Raw genomic sequence first — 22,775 nt, forward strand, 5'->3', positions numbered from 1 at the left:
GGGCTGTTCACCCTGGAGAAGAGAAGGCTCCAGGGAGCCCTTATGGCACCTTCCAGTACCTAAAGGGGCTACAGGAGAGCTGGAGAGGAAGTTTTTTAAGGGCATGTAGTGACAGGACAAGGGGGAATGGCCTCAAGCTGAAGGAGGGTAGGTTTAGATTAGATATTAGGAAAAAATTCTTGGCTGTGAGGGTGGTGAGACACTGGCACAGGTTGTCCAGAGAAGCTGTGGCTGCCCCATCTGGGGGCACAGAACACTGCCCCATCAGTGTTCAAGGCCAGGTTGGATGGGCCTTTGAGCAACCTGGGCTAGGGGAAGGTGTCCCTGCCCACGGCAGGGGCGTGGGATGAGATGGTCTTTATGGTCCCTTTCAACCCAAATTATTCCATGATTCTAGGACGATTACTAATGCAGCCAACCCATCAGATTTTATTGCCAGCAATGAAATATGACATGAGTTAACAACAATAAGCTTCCACTGTTCAAGATTATGGAAGAAATCTGTAAAACATGATTGGTAGCAGAGAAAAAATTACTTTGAAATGTCTCATAATATTTCCAATTTTTGCAATACTGAGTCAATACTATTTACAATCCTATTTAAACATTTTAAGATGTTACCTCATTTCTACTTTTGTATTCATTTGAATGAAATTTCTAAATTCCTAACATATCATGGCATGTCTCTATACCATTTCTGTTTGGAATCTATGATTAAAAGTTATTTGATGGAAAAGTAGGTAATAATTTAAAGAACGCATTTTAATGGCATTCTATAATGTAAAGACTAAAAGATGTATGTGCAAAGGGAAAAGTAACTGGACATTGAATAACTACAGCAACTTAAGAAGAATTCAAGATTGGAGAAACAAGCATTGAATGAAACAGAATGGCAGAATGAATTACAGCCTAGGCCTTAATTTTGACCAAAATGCTAAATTCAATTTTAAAATGGTCACATAATTTCTGTCAAAATTAAACATTATTCCAAATCTAGAAAGTTGAATAAACAAGTTAGAGTGACAGTATTAGCACATTTATAAACCTCAAAATTCCCAGTGTGCAGACAGAAGAAATTGCTTTTTGTCCACTCTGATTTATCTCAGTGATGAGTCTGGAGCAGTTTTGCTTTAAAAGCCATTCAGTAACCAAATGTGACATTCACAAAACTGCAAGATGAATGATAACTGCTTCCTGCAAGAGGGCAGTGCTTTACCTCATCTCTGTATTTCCATTAAATTCAACAACTAAAGATCATGCATCCACAGGACAAATTTAAAAGAAAGAGAAATATGTCACCTGACTGGTAATACAGGTGAACAGAAGACAGAGGTGTCTTATAGCTGTGGATTCTGAGAGATACTAAATAGCACTATGTCATAATACCCTTAGAAAGGGATAATATAAGACACAGAATGTATGCATAGAGAATGAAGAATACATTTTTCTCCTGGGATGCTTGTAAATATTTAAAGTTAGTGAAAAGACACGGTGAATTATTGGTGATTGTCAGAGGAACAGAGGAGGAATTTTTCTCACCAGTAAATCACTGCTTTCTGCCAAGAAGGAATCAGTTATTCCAAAGTGCTACATCTCAGCTGCTCTTACTTGTCACTGTGATGTATCTCCACTTTGAAAAAAGTTTCTAAGTACAAAATTCATACTACTTTGTAATTAATGCAGTTTATTCCTTAAGCTCAGGCCCTGTGATGATGAAAGGGAACATTGCAAAGCAGAAAACTGAATCCTTTGGGATGGGACAGGTAAGGAGGACTGAGAGCATCTGGTATCCTGCCACAGATGTGTTCTCTGGGGTGATCAAACTGCATCCAGAGCTGAAAATGAGAGCTAAAAAAATCCCAGACGACCTCACTTCAGAAGCAACTGGTATATATCAGCATAGTTAAAACCTCTACTTTCAAAGCTGGCGGCTCTGCTCCAGGCTATACGAAAAAATGAGCTACTGAAGGAAAAAAAAACCAGAAAAAATAACATGAATTGAACCTAACATACAGTGGAAAGAGAAGTAAAATATTCTGGAAAACAAATGGAAAAAGTTTTCTAGATTTTTTTACATTTTTCAGTATAAAAATAAAATTATAATAGTGATTTAATTAATATTATTGAAAATTTATTAGTCATATTAATAAATCTAATCATAAGCATAATTAAACAAAAAAAATAGAATCTCCATGTGACTTTCATGGTGACAGTATTTCTGTACACTTAAAAAGCCAGCTTTTTTATGACCAAACTTTTTCCAGAGCTGTATTCCCATTCACTTCCATTCAAAAGCCTCACAGGTTATATGAGCTTTTTTAACCTCAACCATTCTGTCTGTGTCAAGCTTTTCCAACCTACAGCAATTAATAAAATTCTACTCAAATAGCACACACTTACTGTTTCCTACTTTTTCCAATTATCAGCAAATTTGGAGATTTAGTACTACAGTAGTTTATGCAAGAGCATCATCTCATTAATTTCTAATTTAATTTTTCAGAGTATATCCCATTCATCACTTTTTAGTTAGCATTAGTACCTATGTGTAATCTCATGAACAATTGCTTTTTTGTTATTACTCTAATGCAGTAATTAAACAAAAAATAAACAAAAACCCCCACAGAGTAACATGCTCAATTTGTATAAATGATCCTGAAAGTCTTCTTCCCAGCATTGAAATGAGTTGAAATTTTCCACTCATCTTGATGCCTATAAAATTGGATTTGGGTAGAACTGCCCTCCAAACTCAGGCAGTTAATCAATATCCTCTGCCCCACAGCACTATTTATTTTAGAGCTGATTTACTTTAACATTATAAGCAAGATAATAAAGAAGCTTCAATGTAGGAGTTTTCATGGAACCATATCTGTTTCCTATTGATTAGAAAACCTTTGTTACCTTTAATTTCCTTCCCCACAGAAAAGGTAAAATAATAAAATATTTCTCAATTTCAACAAATTCCAAGAGGTAGAATACCACTATTGTGAAAAACTACTTTTGTTGACATGCTTCCTATGAAGTTTATTGACATTAGGGTAAACTTAGAGTAGATTCACTAAATGTAGAATATAAGTGGTGTTATACAACACGGAGTTTAGATGAACAGGAATTAATTTCTCCTTCTAGATATTATGACTAGGGAACAAAATCTTAGACTTAGGCTACCAGGTTCCATAAAAACCTGTTATGGTCAAATAAGTCAATCCAGAAAAAACAGTGAAAGGATTCAGCTTGTTCTCCAGTTGGAGGAGGGGAGTGTGTAAGACAGAAGGCTTAAAAATTCCCAAGAGGCATGGAAAACATAAACATAAACATGAAGAACTAAGCTCACCATCCTGTCAACACACAAGAACACTTTTTTAAAAAAAATTACTCTTATAATATTCTAGAAATAGTACCCAAGAATGTGATACAATCTTTGATTTAGGAGTCCCTGAGCTGAAAATTTCTGAAGGTTGGGAAAGTGTACCAGAGAAATGCAACTATGTGCTTGCTCTATTCCTTTGTTCTCTTTTAGGTAAATGTTATAGGCAAACAGTAATACAGGCAAGTGTTAAATGCAAGAGAGAGTGTATGGGCTGTGTGGATCCTGAGCGTGGCCTAGAACAGCTCTTATCAGGTTCACTGGCAGGTAGCAATGTTCCATGGCTAAAATAGGACCAAGGTTAAACTGAAGAAAATATAAGCCAAAAATAGATACAGGAGTTTCCATGGGATATTCAGTTCCAGGTACTATTTCTCTGTAGCATGTGGGTATGGACGTTCAACTGGATACAGATACTGGAGTGAAGGGATTTATATTTTGATTTTTAAAAATAATCAGTAGGGTGACCGAGGTATTTTGGGAATAACTCTAAATCCTTTGCTTATAACACAAACATTGCAGAAGCTTCCTGTGATGAATTTGACTGAAAAAGGCATATTCTGACAAAGAATGGAGTAGCTGTGATGGGTGACCAGTAGACACAGTAGACACAAAAGTCAATAGCTCTTCAGTTCACTCTGACTTAACTCCCCACATTTGATCAGCCTAAAAGCCCTCTGGCCTTGGCAGATCATGTTGACTACGATGGGAGCTTAGGTAGCTAATCCATGTATAGACACCTACATGGAGACATCTGAACGTGGGTGTCATAATCTGAAGCTGAGACCAGCCACATGTAATTCAAATGTGCCTTAACTATTCATATTTAGGTAATGCATATTATAATGCTTTTATGATTTTATTATCTTCCAGCCAGGCTTGAATTGCTGACCCCATTTAGCTTTCCAGTTAATAGCTGTTTGATGATTTGCCAAAACCAAAATCATGTGTACAGATTATTCTTTGCTGAATTGATTGATTCAGGACTTATTTTCAAGATCATGTCTGCCCCATTTGCAGATGTTCTGTTCTTCTTTATAGGGACAGGAAAACTGACAGGACTTGTTAGGAAATTCATATCACTTCTCTTCTGTTATTCCAGTCTGCAGCTTGTCTGAAAACTTGCTGCTTCTATTCATTTTTTTAGTCAGAACCAATAAATCCTACACTTCATCCAATTTTTATTTTCAGATAGGATTTTCAAAGAGACCTAAAGGATTAGGCTTCTCAGCTTTTATTAGAAGTCACTGGGAGCTGGGCTTTTAACTTTTTGAAACTTGTTATCTTGCTCCCGTAAGCTTTCACCTTCTGCAGCCCTGACTCCACACAGACAGCAGGTAATCACTGGCACGAAGCAAGGTTTAAAGGACTGTTTTTAAATCAAGGAGCTACTTACCTGACCACAACCAAAGCTGATGTCTGTACCATTACCACCTTGCTATCAAGTCTTATGATTCCTCAGTACATAACTTCAAATGTCGAGATAACTCTGGGATGCTGCTACTTGTTCTTTCAGGCTGCTTCTAAAAATAAATGAAATGGGCCAGCAACAGTTCTCTGACCCTGGTATTGATTAGCACAGCATGGCTTACATCCATTTGGCTGACTTCTTTCACGCTGCTCTGTCTCCTTTCCCTCCAAAACAGAACTGTTGGATCCTACCTGCCTCTTTGCAGTGGTCTTTGGCCCATAATATATCCCCAGTCCTTGCCTGGGTATTGTCTGAAAAAGTGCTTATTTAACACTCCAAACTCTGCCATGGACATGACTACGTTAGCAATTCAACAGGATGTGTTCAGGCCCAGATTTTGTCCAGGATTAGTTTATTAAAAAAGACATATCCTTATGTTTCTAGAGGATGATGCATTTTGGGTGACAGTTAGACTCTTTTTGCCTGGACCTGTAAGAAGAAGTAGACTCTTGATGGATGCATTTCACTGAAGATTTTTTTTTTTCCCCAGAGCAATTATATTCTTCCCTGGGGAAGTAGCTTTCTCTGTCCTTTCTTAGCCTGAAGATGTAATGAAATTCTCTGAAAATGGAGAAACCACTCAAAAATCACTTAGTCATGTCTTCAGTGTGGCTGGCTCTCTCTGCTGAGGATTGGCAGTGTGAGTTCCATAAGACAACCTTAACAAACCCCTTAACAAAAATAGTTTGAGAGGTGTCTATTTCATTCACCATCACAGTATGAGTGTCAAAGCTAAAACATGAAGATCTACAGTCTCAACTACCTGGAAGCATAACTAAAACTTTGAGACAGGTACCAAATCCAGATGGGAGAGTTTAGACTGTTGGTTTTTCTCAACTTCCAATTACTGATGTGTATTTCCAGTCTTAAGAATCCCATTTCTATCAGGAACTTCTTGTTCCTTGTTTGAAAACTCTGTTGCCTAAACCAAAATTCCTTGGCCAAATGCTTCATTTATATGCATTTCCGGCACAGATGGTCCTAACAGTGACCGAATTCTTCAGATCTGGACCTCAATATTTTTGCTGCCTTTTCTTGCCTAATTCAGATATCATTTCCATTTTTCCTATGCTATTTTCATTCTCAGTCCCTTTATATTTCTCTGGTTTCAATTATCTCATTTTGAAACCATCAATCATTCCTTAAACAACATACTGTTTAATCTCATGTCCTTCCTTTCACCTCTTCTTTCTTTAACTTTTTGGGGGTTCCTTGTCTCAGGTTTGTTATCTGTCTCTTCTTCCATACATGAAGAATAGTCACCTGTTGCCTTAATTCTTTCTGATTTTCTCCTTCAATCTTCTTTAGATACCCAAATCGTGTATTTTATATGTGAGCTCTTTCTTATGCAAACCACCCTTTTACTGTGATGTTCTTAGGGCTCTGAGTGCTCTCCCCTCCTAAGAAGCAAGGCAGTTTCAGGCCAGCTCACTGTTTGCAGTTGTTATGGAAAAAAGAGCTGGAACTGGGGAATCCCCACCCCGTGTCTTGGGAGCTGCTGTTGAGACCCTTGTCCCTCAGCCTGAGGTTTCTGCAGCTCTGTTGCCATCACATCAGTGCCTGGGCATTCACCCCATTGATCCAGATCCTGACCCAGACCTTCAGATTTAATAGCCCAGCCTGATCTCAAGGCTTTCTCACCGCCATGGGCTGGCTGTGGCTACACCCAGGTGAGGTCACCAACCTGCCCTGCGTGCCTTGCTCAGGTGGGGTGGCACTGGGTCACTGTGGCTACTGCCCGTGCCAGCCGTGTCACCTTCCCCAGCCGCTGGCTCACTTTCCTTTAGGGAGCCTTTACTCTGCCCTGGCAGGTTCTTCCTGAGCCATTTTTCATTCAGACTTTTACTTCTGCTGAAATAGCACTTGGCTTTTATCATCTGAGAGACAAATGCAGTCGAAAAGCTCTCGCTTCTTTCATTATTGTTCTTTACTTAACTACTTTATTTAGATACTGTGTATCAATTTCACCTTTTATATATAAGAAGATTTGGCTTTTGTAATCATACAGTCAAATATTCATTTTCTCTTTTAGTAACCTTTCAGGAAATACAGGGACTATAATCTCTTTCTTTTATTAACAGACATCTCCCAAGAGTCTAGTAATTTCCTTTTTGGCACTTTTTAGTGCTTTCCTTCTTTCACATGCCTTTCCTAAAGAGGCTTTCCTCTTCAAAGTTACAGTTTCTATTATTAAATTGAAAACATGCCTTTCCAGTTTTTCTACAATATCTTTACTGTTTCTTCCTCATTTAGTTCTATTGACTCCATTCCATGGAGACAAATAATTGAACACAAACATAAACTGAGAAAATCCCAGTCTTGTTCAATTGTCACCTGTATTTACTACTACTTAGAAGTTACTTTCTATACAACTGCACCCTTATAATTTAAATACGAAAATGTGCTTTGAGATCTGGATGTGGTAGGAACTGTTCAGTCATTTCTTACTGTTAGAAATACTTTTCTGTTTCCTGTTTTTTACATTTTTCCATATTTTCACCATTTGAAGGCTATTTCAATGACTTCTATTCCATTTAATGTCCTTTCAAAAGACTGTGTGTTCACCAACTTTGTTGCAAAAGCTATTTCATTGTCACGCCCTTCTGCTGTTCTGATCTAATCTTTTAATTAAAAAAAAAGGAAATATTAGATGGCAGATTCATAAAAATCACCGAATGATTTGGGTTGGAAGGGATGTTAAAGACCATCTTGTTCCAACTCTCCTGCTATAGGCAGGAACACCTCCCACTAGACCACCTCTCCATACGACCTGGTCTTGGACACTTCCAGGGATTGGGCATCAACAGCTTCCCTGGGCAACCTGTGCCAGTGCCTCACAACCCTCCCAGCCAAGAATTTATTCTTAATATTTACTCTAAACTTGCCCTCCTTCAGCTTATGGTGATTCTCCCTTGTCCTGTCACTACAAGCCCTTGAAAAAGTCACCCTCCAGCTCCTTCGTAGCCCCTTTATGTACTGGAAGGTGACATAAGGGCTTCCCAGAGCCTTCTCTTCTCCAGGCTGAACAGGCCCAAGTCTCCCAGCCTATCTCCACAGCAGAGGTGCTCCAGTCCTCTCATCATCTTCGTGGCCTCCTCTGGACTACAACAGGTCCACCTTTTTCTTGTTTTGGGCTGCCCAGAGCTGGGTGCAGCCCTGCAGGTGGGATCTCACCAGAGCACAGTAGAGGGGCACAATCAGCTCCCTCAAGCTTTGGTCACTTCGCTTTTGACACAGCCCAGGATGCTGTTGGCAATTAGATGCAGCATCTCGTTGTTTACTCCCCCTGAAAGCTTCAGTGGTTCTCTAAAGCCTGTCCTGTCCTTTCATGTCCAGGAACACATTATTCTCCTTCATAAGTTTATTATGGAGAATGCAGAATACCTATGCAAAAATGAGACTAAATTAGACAGTACCTGTGATTTTAGTTTTTAGAACTTTTGAAACAAGTTCTTTGTTTCACAACACAAAGGTTGCAAAAAAAATTATTCTGTTAATTGGGCCCTTGGAATAAAACATTATTAAGAACATTTACTGTCAGTGATTCAATCTTTTTATGAAAGAATTTATACCATTATGATCTGCATTTGTGTAAAACCCTTTGAGTCATTCAGCTGATGGCTACTTTCCAAAATACTGAAATTAGTCACCACAAATCTACTGCAGTGACAGAAATATAAGTTTTGAATAATGGATTTAAGAGGTCTATATTACATTTTGGTTCATAAGATGTATTACCATAAAAGAGACATGTGCAGTACAGCAAGCTCCCAGAACTCATCAATAGGGTGACAAATGACACAAGAAATTTAAGGTTCTCTTGAGTTTAAGAAGTCAGTTGGGATCCAGTTTAGAAAAAGTTAGTCATCTGATCACAAAAATCTAATCTTTAACACCAGAATTATTACTACATTCAAAGGGGAAAATATTTGAAAGCCTTCATCTACTTTCCAGAGCAACAAATAAACCTGGTGACAAATTAAACGTTTTCTTGATGAGCAAAAGTAATAAAGGATGCAGTACCTTCTTTTCATTTTCTACCCTTCTACTTCCTCCTTATTCTGATATTTCAACCTTCTACCACGTTCTACATATTAAATACAGGCCAAAGGCAAAGGAGGACAACGCTTAACCCAACCCAAGGGTTTCCTCATCTTTCTCAGCTCCAAGCAGAAATTATAGATTGTTTTCTGAATACAACAAGGAGAGAAGGAACTGGGAGAAATTTTGGTAGACCAGCAGCAAAATGTTGAGCACCTCATGAGCAGGAGCAGCCCTGGGGGAGCAGAACAGGATTACTGTTAATATTCTTACTGCTTGTGGTGTTCCAGAATTCAGCAAGGCAGTTTTAGGCAACACTCCTAAATTTACTTAATGCTGCCACTAATTCACAGCAAAGCACAGAGCAATGTCCATCATGAGAATTAGTGGCCTTATCACTATGATGGATCAGCCTCTCAAACTTTTTAATGAGGGAGAGTTGTACTGGCACTGGGGTGGATGGAGGATGTGGGAGGCACAGAGACCAGAAGACAGCACAAAAAGTAATTTTTTCCCCAAGGGTGGAGAAAAATATAAAACCTATTGGATAAAATATTCCTCTTTTCAGTAAGTTTTACATAAATAGCCATGGATCTCACCTTTAAATCATATGGTGGCAATCATGAGGAGAAACATGGCTCATGCTGCCACTTTGACAGGGCTTTATTTCATTGGCATAATGGGAGATGCACATTTCTGGCAACACGAGTGGTGAAATATATTCTGAATCAGAACAGTACTGCCAATCTGACAGTATAACTAGCATTATGTCCCTTTTCCATTGTGATCTTTGTAGTTGGGCAGTAAGATAGCTAGAAACATTACATAGCTAGACTCCCCATTCTACAACGAGATCTAAATATCTTAAATGAAGCAGGAGGAGGAGGTTCTTCTGCTTATATTGGGGGTTTTTTTGAGAATTTGGTAAATTTTTCATTTCAACAATCTTTTTCAATCCACATATATCAGTAACAATAAGAAAACATCTGGAATACCATTGGTCTTAGTCAAGTATTATGAAAAAATGAGTAAAAAAATCACAAGAATATTGTAAAAAAAAAAAAGATAGGGATTTGGCAATTTTGTATTTTAAAAAGTAATATCTATCATTTCAAGACATGAAGTCTCTAACTGTACACTGAAGAACCTGTCTACACTGCACAAATAAGACAAATATAAACTCATTACTCTTTGCTGGCCTTTGGAGGACTTACGTATTTGAGAAGTTTTTTAATATAGGCTTACAAGCACTGCCATAAATTATTCAGAGTTTGATTTTATATTGGATTTGTTCCACAATGCAGTGATCTGTCTGGGCTCCTTTCAAAAATGAGAATGGCCCTTTCCGTGAAACCCAGAAGTTAATAAATCCTGGTTTAATTGTCTATAGTCTGTCGCTGTGGGTCAGACACTGGGTCAGACACTTGGTTTATTAGTGCAGACTCTAATCACTGTGTTTGCCACATATTCCAGAACCAGTTTCTCAGTTCATTTTTAGTTTTTTATTTAATGAGATACAGAAGAGCTCTCATTTGTATCAATTATTCTGTAACTCCACTGGCTTGCAGGTTTTGCACAGGATTTCATCGTTAGCAGATAATTACCACTAACTCTTCCTTTCTGCCATATTGCTCTTCTGTTCTCCCTGTAGTCATAGGAATACACTTCATTTGACACCTACTTCACTTCCACAACTGTTTTAATATTAAATACCTTCCTAATTTTTAGTGAATTAAGAACAGTCTATTTTGCTCAAGAGGTAGCTTACCTATTGAACAGTATGGTGGAAGAAAATAAATGACTGTGCCTTCCAGCTAAGAATAGATGGTATCTCATGTATCTGAAGGAAATGTGTCAGTAATACTATTATTGCTGAAATAAGAAAAACTTTTTTTCAGGAAACAACACATGGGCAAAAATATTCCTTATCAATTTTAATGAGATGTTGCAATATACATCAACATTTCACTTCTTAAACATTTGGAGATTCTTCTATTTGTTTTCCAGTACTCTGATAATCTTAGTATTTTTTACTACATTCTTTTCAGACTATTTTCCCTCTACCCTCACACTCCTCTTTGTATTGTTCTGAGCTTGCCCTCTCTCATCATCTGACCAGTCCTTCCAAAACTTGCTTTACTTGAAGTTGACTATAACATTCTTGAAATAGGCATTCAACAGTCAATTTAGAATAGAATAGAATAGAATAGAATAGAATAGAATAGAATAGAATAGAATAGTTCAGTGGGAAGGGACCAACAAAAATCATCTAGTCCAATTGTCTAAATGCAACTGCAACATGCAACTTAGCACACAGTCACCAATTAAGCTTTTAATATCTCTAAATATGGAGATTACTCTAAATCACAGTCAATATCCACATTAAAACCTGCAGGTAAAAACTTTTTTTTTGTTTACTGGAAGTTAAACTTTAAACAGAAACAGAGCAACACATGAGAACAATATTCTTTCCAGCTTCAGGAGCAAAGGCAGCCCGTGTGAATGGGGAAGCTCCATGTCTGCCATGGGTGTCACATGGAAGTGGCTGGATTTAGCAGAAGGTATAGACTCCTTCATCCCTTCAAGTAATCTGTACCTCATAGCAGTGCCAAAATCCTTAACAGAAAAACAAATGTAATGTAACAGAAGCAGCAGAATGAGAGCATCAGGAAAGCAAGAAAAATCTTCTTAAAAATAATAAAGGATTATGATGAAAGTTCCTTTGGGAACTTGTAGTTTAGGTATTACTGTGCTTGTACCAGCGTAATCCTCATTCACATTTATTTTGTAAGGATCTCAGAACTCACCATGCAGCGTTTATTGATTTTGAACCTCTCTAAGCTAAAGGAATTTTGCAGAGCTCTGTTCACTGAAGTGGATGGCAACTAATTTAAATAGAATATAAATACATTCCAGAGATTTCTATGGCAGCTGGGTAAAACTGAATGAAACTTTAAACCAGTTCAGTTTTACTGGAGGGATGGTGCTCATTTCATCCAGTTTATCCATTTATCCATGTGTAATTCAGATTAGTAGTGCATATATGATCTCCCTGTGGTCCAGAAGCACTTCAGAGAAGTATTCATCAAGACAAGTAGACCAAAATTGTGTTCATGAGCTGCCTTCCATCCAGCATTCCCACATAATCATTTTGCACAAATCATTTCAATGACCTGTGCGACTTTAGGGCATATAAAGCTATAAATTTTCTATTTTTCCTCAAAGTCTCCAAGCATTCCAGGCTGCCCGGAAAAGCCATGGGATTCCCAAGATTTTCACATGAGTCTTGGTCAGTCATTTGATTAATCTTGCAGTTGTTTGCTTTCAGGTTGTTTTTTTTTTAAGTGGAAAATTACTGACAGAACCCTCCACCCACTCACATTTTATTACAGATACCACCTTTACCTGCCTTATCCTCAAGTCTTATTTACCTTGAACTATAATAAAAATGCTGACGAAGTTGGGGATATGTCTGTGATATATTTCTCTTTTAGGTATATCGTTGGTTGATTTTTATACAACCATTCAAACATACTTAAAAGTTCTCACCTATTTTTAAACTCTACAGGTGTGGGCCAGCCCTCTGCTGTCTTATTCCAAAATAAGTCAGACCCCCTCAGAAAAAAAAAAAAGGCCATTCTGCTTCTATCTGATGCTCTGGCCTTTTGCTCAAGTCCTGGTATGTAAGATAAGCAGTCTTTTCATTAAGGTTCCTATTTTCCAGTAAGCTTCCTTATACTCCTGAGCCAACAGGACTCCTGTCTTCTCCTTGGATACAGTCCAAAGCATTAACAATGACTGCTGAAGTTTGCTTAATACCTCAGTAAATAAACAAGTTTTATGTTCTACCTCCTGTGGCTGTCAGCCATGGTTTGTCTTCCCAGACACCAATGTACCAGCAATAGGATTTAGCTGCTGCTTTGGAAGAGGTGAAACTGTGAATATCTCTCCAGAAAAACAGTCAATCAGGGTGTCCTTACTCGTGTGACAGTCTTAGCACTGTTTTACTCTGGCATTTCACTGCAAACTCTCTATTTCCTCAGCAAAATAGACCATATTAATTCTAATAAATCATTGTTATTGTCTTCTGCTCTCTTACTAAGCCATATAAATTAACTCATGCACACAATTTTTTCATATTAGCAGTAGTGGGTAAGAAAGACAAACTGTTTTAGATTCCAAAGGCGAACCACAGGATGATTTGTTCACATTGATTAAATTAAAACCTGAATCTCAAGGATCTTTTATAATTAACTATGTGATTTATACAGACTGGTCTATTAGGTTCTTTATTTTTACTGCATTTATTTCTTTCACTTGTATACACTTTGGGTCCAACACAGCATGTGTGCATTTTAACTGATCAGACATGCCTAATGGCTCTTTGGAGTTTAGTTTTAATTTTTCATTTTAAATTGTATGGTTTTTCCTGGTTGTTATGTGATGATTTAGAATTGATTCATTAAAGTGGACATTTTCTCTTGCAACTGCTGCTTTTGTATTTGACTGGACATATTTGAAGGGCTTTTTCAGCTCAATAGTTCTGTTCTTCCCCAGCAAGGAAGCTAGGAATGGTTTCCAGTTTGGAATCACAGACACATCACGTATGTCAATGTTGATCTTTTCAACCCGTTGCTAATAAAGCCTAAAAAGAAAAAAACATGCAAAGATAAGAGATGGAAAAACCTACATCTGTGGAAAAATAAACCTTTTCTAAATGCCCAGCCAGATCTGCATCTTCATTACCACTGCATCACTGAGAGCAGACATTAAATCATAAACTGGCTCTAGTAAGATGCTCAGCACTTTCTGTCCAAAGATAAATGCAGTTTCCCAGTGATTTCAGAAAGGGTGGAAACTGTGAGAGTACTCTGATCTAGTTGGATGAGGAGAAATAGAGAGGACTAAAGCAGAGCTAGTAGTCTTGCTATTTTTAATATAATCACTGAAGGCATATTTTTCATTACAATCCCCAATAAGGATGGACATTTAACTCTCTTATGTTCCTAAGAGAACCAGTGCAATCTTACTATTCTTCTAATCCATTTTACAGGTAATAAAGAAAGACTGACAAATCCCCTATCACAGAGATTATAAGCAGTCAGTCTGCTACATATTTACTATGGAATAGCAACAAAGACACTTGCTGAGATCATTCAACATCTGCCAACTAGTTAAAACTAAATCACAAGAGGTTTTCTGGGTATTTTAGCCTTTCAAGTAGGAATCTAAAATCTATGCAAAGCAGTCTGTCTCACATTGCTTTTGTATTAGATCTCACACCACAGCAGACTGTGTTTTGCACTTTATTCTTAAAAAAAAAAAATCAAAAACATAAAACTGTATCAAAATCCATCTAAAAATTTCCTCCTTAAGAAAAAGAGAATGGATAGTCCAAACTGCTAATTCTGGCTTTCTATATCTTATCAGTGTCTCTCACTCCAAGATGAAAGGAAGCATTTGAATTCCTGTAGGAAGAGGAAGGCAGAGGAAACCACATTGCACTGGCAATTTTATCCAAATCAGAATAACTGACAAGTACACACTGTCTGAACAAAGATATTCAGCAGAAGGAAAACATAGCCTGCAGTTGACATTTGTAACACCAGTTTCAGATGGTCAGAAACACCATGTTCAGTCCTCAGCTGGTAAGGTGTTTCTGGCTACATCTGTCATGTCTTACAAATCACTGATTCAGACTGCCACATATTAAATTCTTTCAGTATACATTAATGAACCAGTCAACTGATTAACTCCTCCAGCCAGGCTCTGTACATCTATTTGTCTCCTTGTGTATCTCCTGAGCTGCTTACACTTGGAAAACTGACATCTGTTTTCCATGGATGGTAAATCACTATTAATATTGCAGCTAAGCATGAGTAGATTTGTAAGAGTAGTAAAATCTTTCTTGGAAGCTAAAAGAGCCCCTATTTACTGGGGAAAAATGCATATGCTACTTTCACATAACTAAATTCTTGCTCTTTAATACAAAGCAAACCTACTTATTTAGTTTTGGACATCACACTCAAATTGGTATGTCCAGACTACCAGTTCATCAAAGAACTATGTGTATCTGCACAAGGTGAAATTTGTTCTGTAAGGTCACTTAAAATAACCCATTACTGAATTACTCCTTTTATTATAAAAAGCTCTGGAAAAAGAAATAGGAAAAAAAGAAAAGAAAAGAAAAAAAAGACAACACAAAAACATAAATGAAAACCTCAGACATTTACTTAACCAGCCTGTAAAATAACTAGACATGGAGTTTTCATCTAAACTATAAAAATCTCATTCAGCTTTTTTTGGAGCTCAATGTCTCATTTAATCTTCTCTTTCTTCATCCTGTTCTGCAGGTAAGTTCCTCCTCATTATATATACTCCACAACAGTCTGTGAAAAATTGTATTTGACAGCTCATTCCAATCTGTGCCTCTAGGACTGTGTAAAGCAGCAATTCTCAAACTTTTGGAAATGTAGCCCTACTGTGGTTGCCTGTCTTGGGCATGATATCTCCCCTCCCTGACAGCTACTTAGTTTTAACCTAATATGCAGCATGATCCAGGAGTGCCAGAGTTCATAATTGCTGGCAGAGGCTGCAATCCTCCAGGACTGAAAGGTGAGAAGAGGCTGTAATTAACGGCTACAGGTTTTTCTATTTCCCATGGAATTGTTAACTATCAGCAATTAAAAATAGATACTGCTACTACTTAGACAAATGGAAATATCTGCCTCTAGTAATGATGGCTGCTTGTAATTCTCTCTTCTGGAAAAAATGAACTGTTACTGTCTTATCTGAATAGTATTCCTAGGCTGTACTCCAAGAACCTCATGGCAGAAATATTGCCTGTATGGAAAGCATGGATTTCTTCCTCAATTTAGAAGTAAAACAAACAAACAAATGAAAACAAACAAAAAACTCAACAAAGTCCATCTCATTCTTCAACACTAGACCTAGTGAACTGTTTCACTGCAGATTAATTCACCAAAGATATAATTTCAAGGCAACCTCAGCTTCACAAGACCCACTCTAGTTCAGGACTTTAAGAGCACCGCTGACAGTCCTGAAGGAGAAGGCACCGTGTGCTCGGTGTTTTCTGCCATGCTGCATCTTAGCAGTGAGGTCTGTCAAAGACAACGTGAGGAACTGGAGCAAAAATATCCTTGCGACCTCACTGGAACAAAAGCCCTGCACCTCCATTTCCATGGACAACCCAAACCACCAGCTGTTCCTGTGGTTAACACCTGATTATTTTCATGCAGACCAGAAGATCAGATTCAACAAGACCAACTCACCTGTGAGTACCTTTAGAGCTCAGAATGAAATGGAACAGCTGAATATTCTGGTGAGAGAAGTAGAAAGCATCATCTCTACCATTTTTGAAATTATGCCTAAAGCCTCTTGGTAGTCCAGCTCTTCATTTCCATATTTCTTTTGTTTTTACTTCTAAAATGTTTGCATTTTTTTCTTAAAAATGCATCTAATAAAGTATCTTTAAAAATCAAACAATTTAATTTCAGAGTGACATAAATTTGTCACAATTCAGTCATGAATAATTTATGTTGTTCTGGCCACGCTGCCTTTCACTATGCTTCAGGCTAAAGCAATTTTATATCTCAAATTTATGTAGAGGATTCTAGTCTAATAATGTTCCATCTTCACATCTTACTTTGAGAGTCCAGTAATCTTTTGTTCTACATAAAGTGATATAACTTTGAATGATGTTAAGTTATTCACCTTCACAGAAACATCCCCTGTAGAAATAAGTGGCAAACTTGTCAAGAATGTGGGCTTTGCATCACAGGTAGATCCATCACCAGGGTAGTTTTATTCTGGAAATAGGTAAGCACTTCTTGTAGGAATTTGGATTTAATTCACTAATATTAAGTAGAACCACTGGATAGGTAAAGTTTTCAACTGTCCATAATAATACACATAGACCCATACACATATCCTCCACATTTTAGTCTATCCATCATTCAGCTTTAAAAAACATCTGCATTTTGTCTCTTTTCTCACACCATGCCTTACATGGTGTCTCTGGCCTTCATTTGGTGAGCTGTGACAGTACACTATGTCACAGCAAAATTTCATTAAAACTGCCCCGTGATTCTGAGGGGAAATCTCCCAAGTCTTGAATCGCCTCACTCCTAGCAAGACAATTCCCTCACTGCTTCAGCAATTCTCAGATCCAGACTCAACACACAGCTGCCAGAGAAGCTGCCTTGGCAGGTTTGTGTTGCACAAAGTGCTCTGAGATGTGTGGTAGTTTCTAAAACATAAGACCTTCTAAAAGGCATACAAGCATTTCTAAATATTAACATTTCTAATGTTGCTGGTAAAATTTAATAAAGGAAATATTTTAAAATAAATTAAAAAATCCGTCTTACTAGCTGAAATAGAAAATCTTTCCCAGAGAGAACAACAGGAAAGTTGTCTGACCAAAAGTAATAGAAGTATGTCAGTATTTGGATGAGAGTGGGCCATCACCAAGAGCCATCCTCTGTCACCAGCCACAGAACAGCATTCTCTGTAGCTTCAGTCATGCACTTACAGATATCAGCCAGCAACCCTCTTTAGTGATCTTTGAATGTATTCTCTCTTTGCTGCTTCCACTGTCTAAGCATTTTCTGGCTCTCTTTCAATGTTTCCTGTCATTTGGCAAAGCAGCTGTGACACTTATGCACCATGAGCTCACTCACCCAGCTGAAGCTGCCCATACATTGGGGCTCTGTAAGGACACGCCTTTCTTTAGGACAAAGCGCTAGAAGAGCCCACTGTGCTGAAACACCCCCTAACTACCACAGATATCTCTTAATCATTTTGAAAGGATGGAAATATTTCAGTAGCTTCGCTGCTTCAACTGCTAGAAAATAAAAATTTCAATAGCTAGGAAAAAATATGTGCAAGAATACGGAATAAAAGAAACCTCTGCTGCTTCAAAAATAGCTGTTCTTTTCTTACTTTTCCACAAATACCTGCTGTATCTTTTGTCATGAGAAAATCATACTATTATTTTTTCACAGTGAAAGCCAGTAATTTATCTCCTTATTGACATTTTCAGTTACACAAATTTCTACATCGTAAAGCGGAAGAAAAAGACAGTGAAATTATTTTATATCTCCAGTTTTATTATGCAAGCCACAATTGCTCCTGCTGTCAACAAGAAAAGTTTAGTGCTACTGAAAACCATTTGATCTATTCTTACAAAACACAACATGAACTGCACGTCAATCAGACCACACCTCCTAATGACTCACATCCCATTTATCTTTACAGCACTGATATTCTCAAGGAAAATGTCTTTAAAAACACACTTGGTGTTTTTTTCTAGGTATGCTTTTGTTGTTACATATAAGATTGTATTTCAAACAAGCTAAGGGCAGGTGGGATCCTTTCATATTGCTATGGTTGTGGCTATTTTTTTAACTATTACTGTGTTGTCTACCAGTTGTTTTTCCAGTCATTTGTATGAAACTTAAAGCCAGCAGCAGGGGGTGAGTCATTAGGAGTCATTTCTAAAAATAAGAAAATTCTATTGTCTAATCATAAAAACTAGCAGAGGATAGAGCAGTGTCTGAATAAACTTTCTGTTCGTTTTCAACCGATGGCCATATTTCAGCCTCTTCCTGTTCCTTAAAAATCTCTGCAGCAGCTCCCGAATGGGAAAAGCCAGAAGCTCAGGTGCATTTCTTCCCATGCAATATGTGGAAAACCTGCTGGCTTCCTTTCCTTTGATGTAGAGTTTGGCAGTAAGTAAGAAGACCAAAGTTCTGTATGATCCAGTGATCCAGTGCCCACTGGGGCGTGATCCTGTACTGACCTGAAGTCACAGGACTCCTTCTGTTCCTTCAGCGAGAAACACACTGGAAAAAGCTGCAGAAGAAGGCCTAGAAAGCTGCACTGCAGCAAAATATCACGCCAAAACCAATAATGAGCCTTTTTCCATCAAAAGAATAAAAATTCATGTGGTGCTTTGGGGGTCAAAAGCTATTATTGCTGTATTTTAAATTCAGATTAGTCAGATTTTGCTCTGTGTATCTTCATTCCCAGTTACCATAAAAATCAGCTGGCCTGATTTGGATCATCTGACTACAAACACTGCCGAGGGAACTTAAAAGAGAAGTGCAGAAGAACCCAGAGGTAGCTCTGATGCTTTGTAATGCTGGTGGGGAATTGCAACAGAGACTCTGAAGATTTCAGTGCAAAGGTGTCTGTAACACAGTGAATACCTAAGGAAACGGAGTAGCAGTACTGAACCAGTACATGAGTGCATGAGAACTCTGGGCTTGACCTCAGTATTAATAATATACACATGATATACACCCATATACATGGAAAATTGCCACATAGGGAGGATTTTGGTATCCCTAGATGTAGCAACCTAGACTGAGCAATAAGTAACATGTAATAGAGTGCTGCAAGATAATACTCATTCTTTTTGATTTTCAACATACAACAGCTAGATGCTCTCACCTTAGTACTGTCTTGATAGTAAATAACTCAGCCTGGTTTTTGTTCAGTTGTAACTCCAATAGAAATGCCACTACATTATTACTAAGACAGAACAACAATGAAAGACTTGAGCAACCTTATAAAGTTCTGGTGACCTCAAGACAAAAGATGTCCTTGGAAGAATCCACTCTTCTCCATGACTTGCCCAGATGAAAAACAAGAACAAGAAAAAAGTCTGATGGCAGTTTATTTAGGAAATAATTTCTTTGGTTTACTACTCTAGGATTTTATATTGTTCCTGTTCACTTCAGTGTTTCAAGGGCAAGTCCTCAAAATCAATTTAAGAATAGTACAAAGGGAAAAATTATAGTTTCTGTTCAGCCCTCTTTATTATAGAATGAAGACCTCCACCCTTTTCTTCTCTGAATTTTATAGAAATAGTAAGTAACATTTAGATATGTTTACTTATATGATTACAAGCAGTCAATGAAAAAATTATGAATACAAAATAACTATCCATACCAGCTTCTACCGATCAACCCATTACAAAATACATTAAGTAAAAAAAAACCACTTTGCAATCAAATGAGATTTTAACTGAAGCTGAAAGACATTTTTGTCTCTGTATACTGGTAAGATTGGCCAGATTTTCTTAGACCTCATTATTTATAATAAGTAAAAATTGCTTTGTTTTAATCATAAAACTGCCATAAAATCATTTTACTCCAGAACTAATAGGTACCATTACTTGCATTGTGTGAATAGTACAGGAACAGGGAAGAAAAAAATCTGTACAGACTATGCTTCACAGTAATGTGATGCACTGTCATACAAATGTGACTGATAGATTTCAAGGTCAGAAAAGACCACGCTGAGAACATTCTACATTAAAAACAGCAGAGAATGTCATCCAGTATCATCAGGTGGTCACTGCAATTAGTCCACAATTTCTGTTTGAGTACAATTTTTGCATCATATGCCTGATTTGAATCAGTTTGATGGCTTATCATCCCAGTGATTAAAAAACCCTCATCTTTTGCCATTAATTTATTCAGTGTCAGGTTTCATCTTCACCACTCATGACTTTTTTCTTGACAAATTTAACAACTTCCTCCCTTTACCAGAACTACAAAACTGCTGTCAAGGAAACTCTCCAAATTCTTCTCAGTCCAAACTTCCATGTTTCAAGATCAACTTTTTGCATAAGTGCAGGGAGGTCTTACTACATTAGATGTCATAAATAAGTTTTGGGTCAGAATTATAGAATCACTGACTCAGTGAATGGTTTGGGTTGGAAGGGACCCTAAAGATCATCTAGTTTAAAAGCCCCAGCCATGGGCAGCGTCACCTTCCACTTGACCAGGCCGCTCAAAGCCCCATCCAACCTGGCCTTGGACACCACCAGGGATGGGGCAGCCACAGCTTCTCACACTCACAACCTGTGCCAGTGTCTCACCACCCTCACAGTCAAGAATTTCTTCCTAATATCTAATCTAAACCTGCCCTCCTTCAGCTTAGGGCCATTCTCCCTTGTCCTGTCACTACACACTTTTGAAAAAGTCCCTCTCCAGCTTTCTCATAGGCCCTGCTTCACGTACTAGAAGCTGCTTTAAAGTCACCCTGAAGCTGAACAACTCCAACTTTTTCAGCTTGTCTTCATAGCAGAGGTGCTCCATCCCTCTGACCATCTTCATGGTCCTTCTCTGAACTCACTCCAACAGGTCCATGTCTGTCTTCTGTTGGGGGCCCCAGAGGTGGATGCAATACTCCAGTGGGATCTCACCAGAGCCAAGTAGAGGGGCAGAATCTTCTTCCTCACCCGGCTTCCCACACTGATTTTGCTGCAGCCCAAGACACATTTGGCTTTCTGGACTGTAAGTGCATGTTGCTGGGTCATGTCCATGTTGATGCTCATCCACCAGCACCCGCAAGTCTTTCTCAACAGGGCTGCTTTCCATCTGTTCATTGCCCAGCCTGTGCTGGCACCAGGGGTTTTCCCAACCCAGGTGTAGCACCTTACACTTAGTCTTACTAAACATCATGAGATTCCTATGGGCCAACTTCTGGAGCTTTTCCAGGTCCCTCTGGATGGCATCCATCCCTCAGGCATGTCAAGCACACCACACAGCTTGGTGTCATCAGGAAAGTCACTGAGGTCACTCTCTGTCTCACTGTCCATGTCACTGATGAAGACATCACTTAGCACTGGTCCCACCACAGATCCCTGAGGGACACCACCTGTCACCCACCTCCATTTGAACATTGAGCCAACCTCATCCACTGAACAGTCCACCCTTTAAACCCATATCTCTCCCATTTAGAGAGCAGGATGTTTTGGGGGACCGTGCCAAAGACGTTACAGGAATCAGAGAAACGACACCTGTAGCCCTTCCCTTGTCCACTGATAGAGTGACCCCTTCATAGAGGCCACTTGGTTGGTCAGGCAGGACTTGCTCTTGGTGAAGCCCTGCTGGTTGTATAGAATCACCTCCCTGTCCTCCACGTGCCTTAGCAGAACATCTGCTGGGAGGATCTGTTCCATGATCTGGCCAGGCACAGAGGTGAGGCCAACAGGTTGGTAGTTCCCAGGGTCCTCCTTTCCATCCTTTTTTAAGATGGGTGCCGTATTTCCATTTTTCCAGTCACCTGGGACTTTGCCTGACTGCCATGACTTTTCAAATATCATGGAGAGTGGCTTGGCTGCTGCATCAGCCAATTCCCAAGGGATTCTGGGATGCATCTCATCAGATTCCATGGACTTCCATATATTCAGGTTCCTCAGGTGGTCAAGAACTTGGTCTTGACTTACAGTGGGAAGCACTTTGCTCCCCCAGTCATGATCAATAGTAAGTATAATTTTAATAAAAATTCAAGTAATATTAACTGCAAGTATTTTACTTACTGCAGATGAGAGAAACATCAAAATACAAACAGAAAGAAAAACTATTTCAATTTACCTAAGGCATCAACACACCCACAAACTGACTCATTCAGAAACAGGTTTTCCCCAGATCTCTCACTCATTTTGCACAAAATGTTAGATTTACAGAAGATAAAGTAAGTTCTTTTCAAATGTCAATAAAATTACTAGCATCTTCAAATGTGAGCTCCATGCTATTTTTATGAAGAACTTTTTGTCATTATGTGTATTTTGATTGCTGTTTTGTCCAACTGTTTTCCACTGCACATCAAGTGACATGACTAATAGGTAACTTTTGGAAACAGTTTTCTCTCTATTTTTCTCCTTCTGTGTACATTTCTCCCAGTTTTGCTTGTTCAGTTCTAGTATTCATTTTGGCAGAGGGTTGCTTATTTGTCTCCTACAAATTATGAGCATATGTACTGTGTATCTGTATTAGCAGACAGAATATAAAAGAGCTCAGCCTGCAGTATGAGTGTATGTGACCCAGTTCTCAGATGGTTCTTAGTCTTGCTTCAAGTTTTTTC

This window comes from Pipra filicauda, unplaced genomic scaffold, assembly GCF_003945595.2.
Source record: "Pipra filicauda isolate LSUMZ 115617 unplaced genomic scaffold, ASM394559v2 scaffold94_size2452230_pilon, whole genome shotgun sequence".
Taxonomy (NCBI): Eukaryota; Metazoa; Chordata; class Aves; order Passeriformes; family Pipridae; genus Pipra; species Pipra filicauda.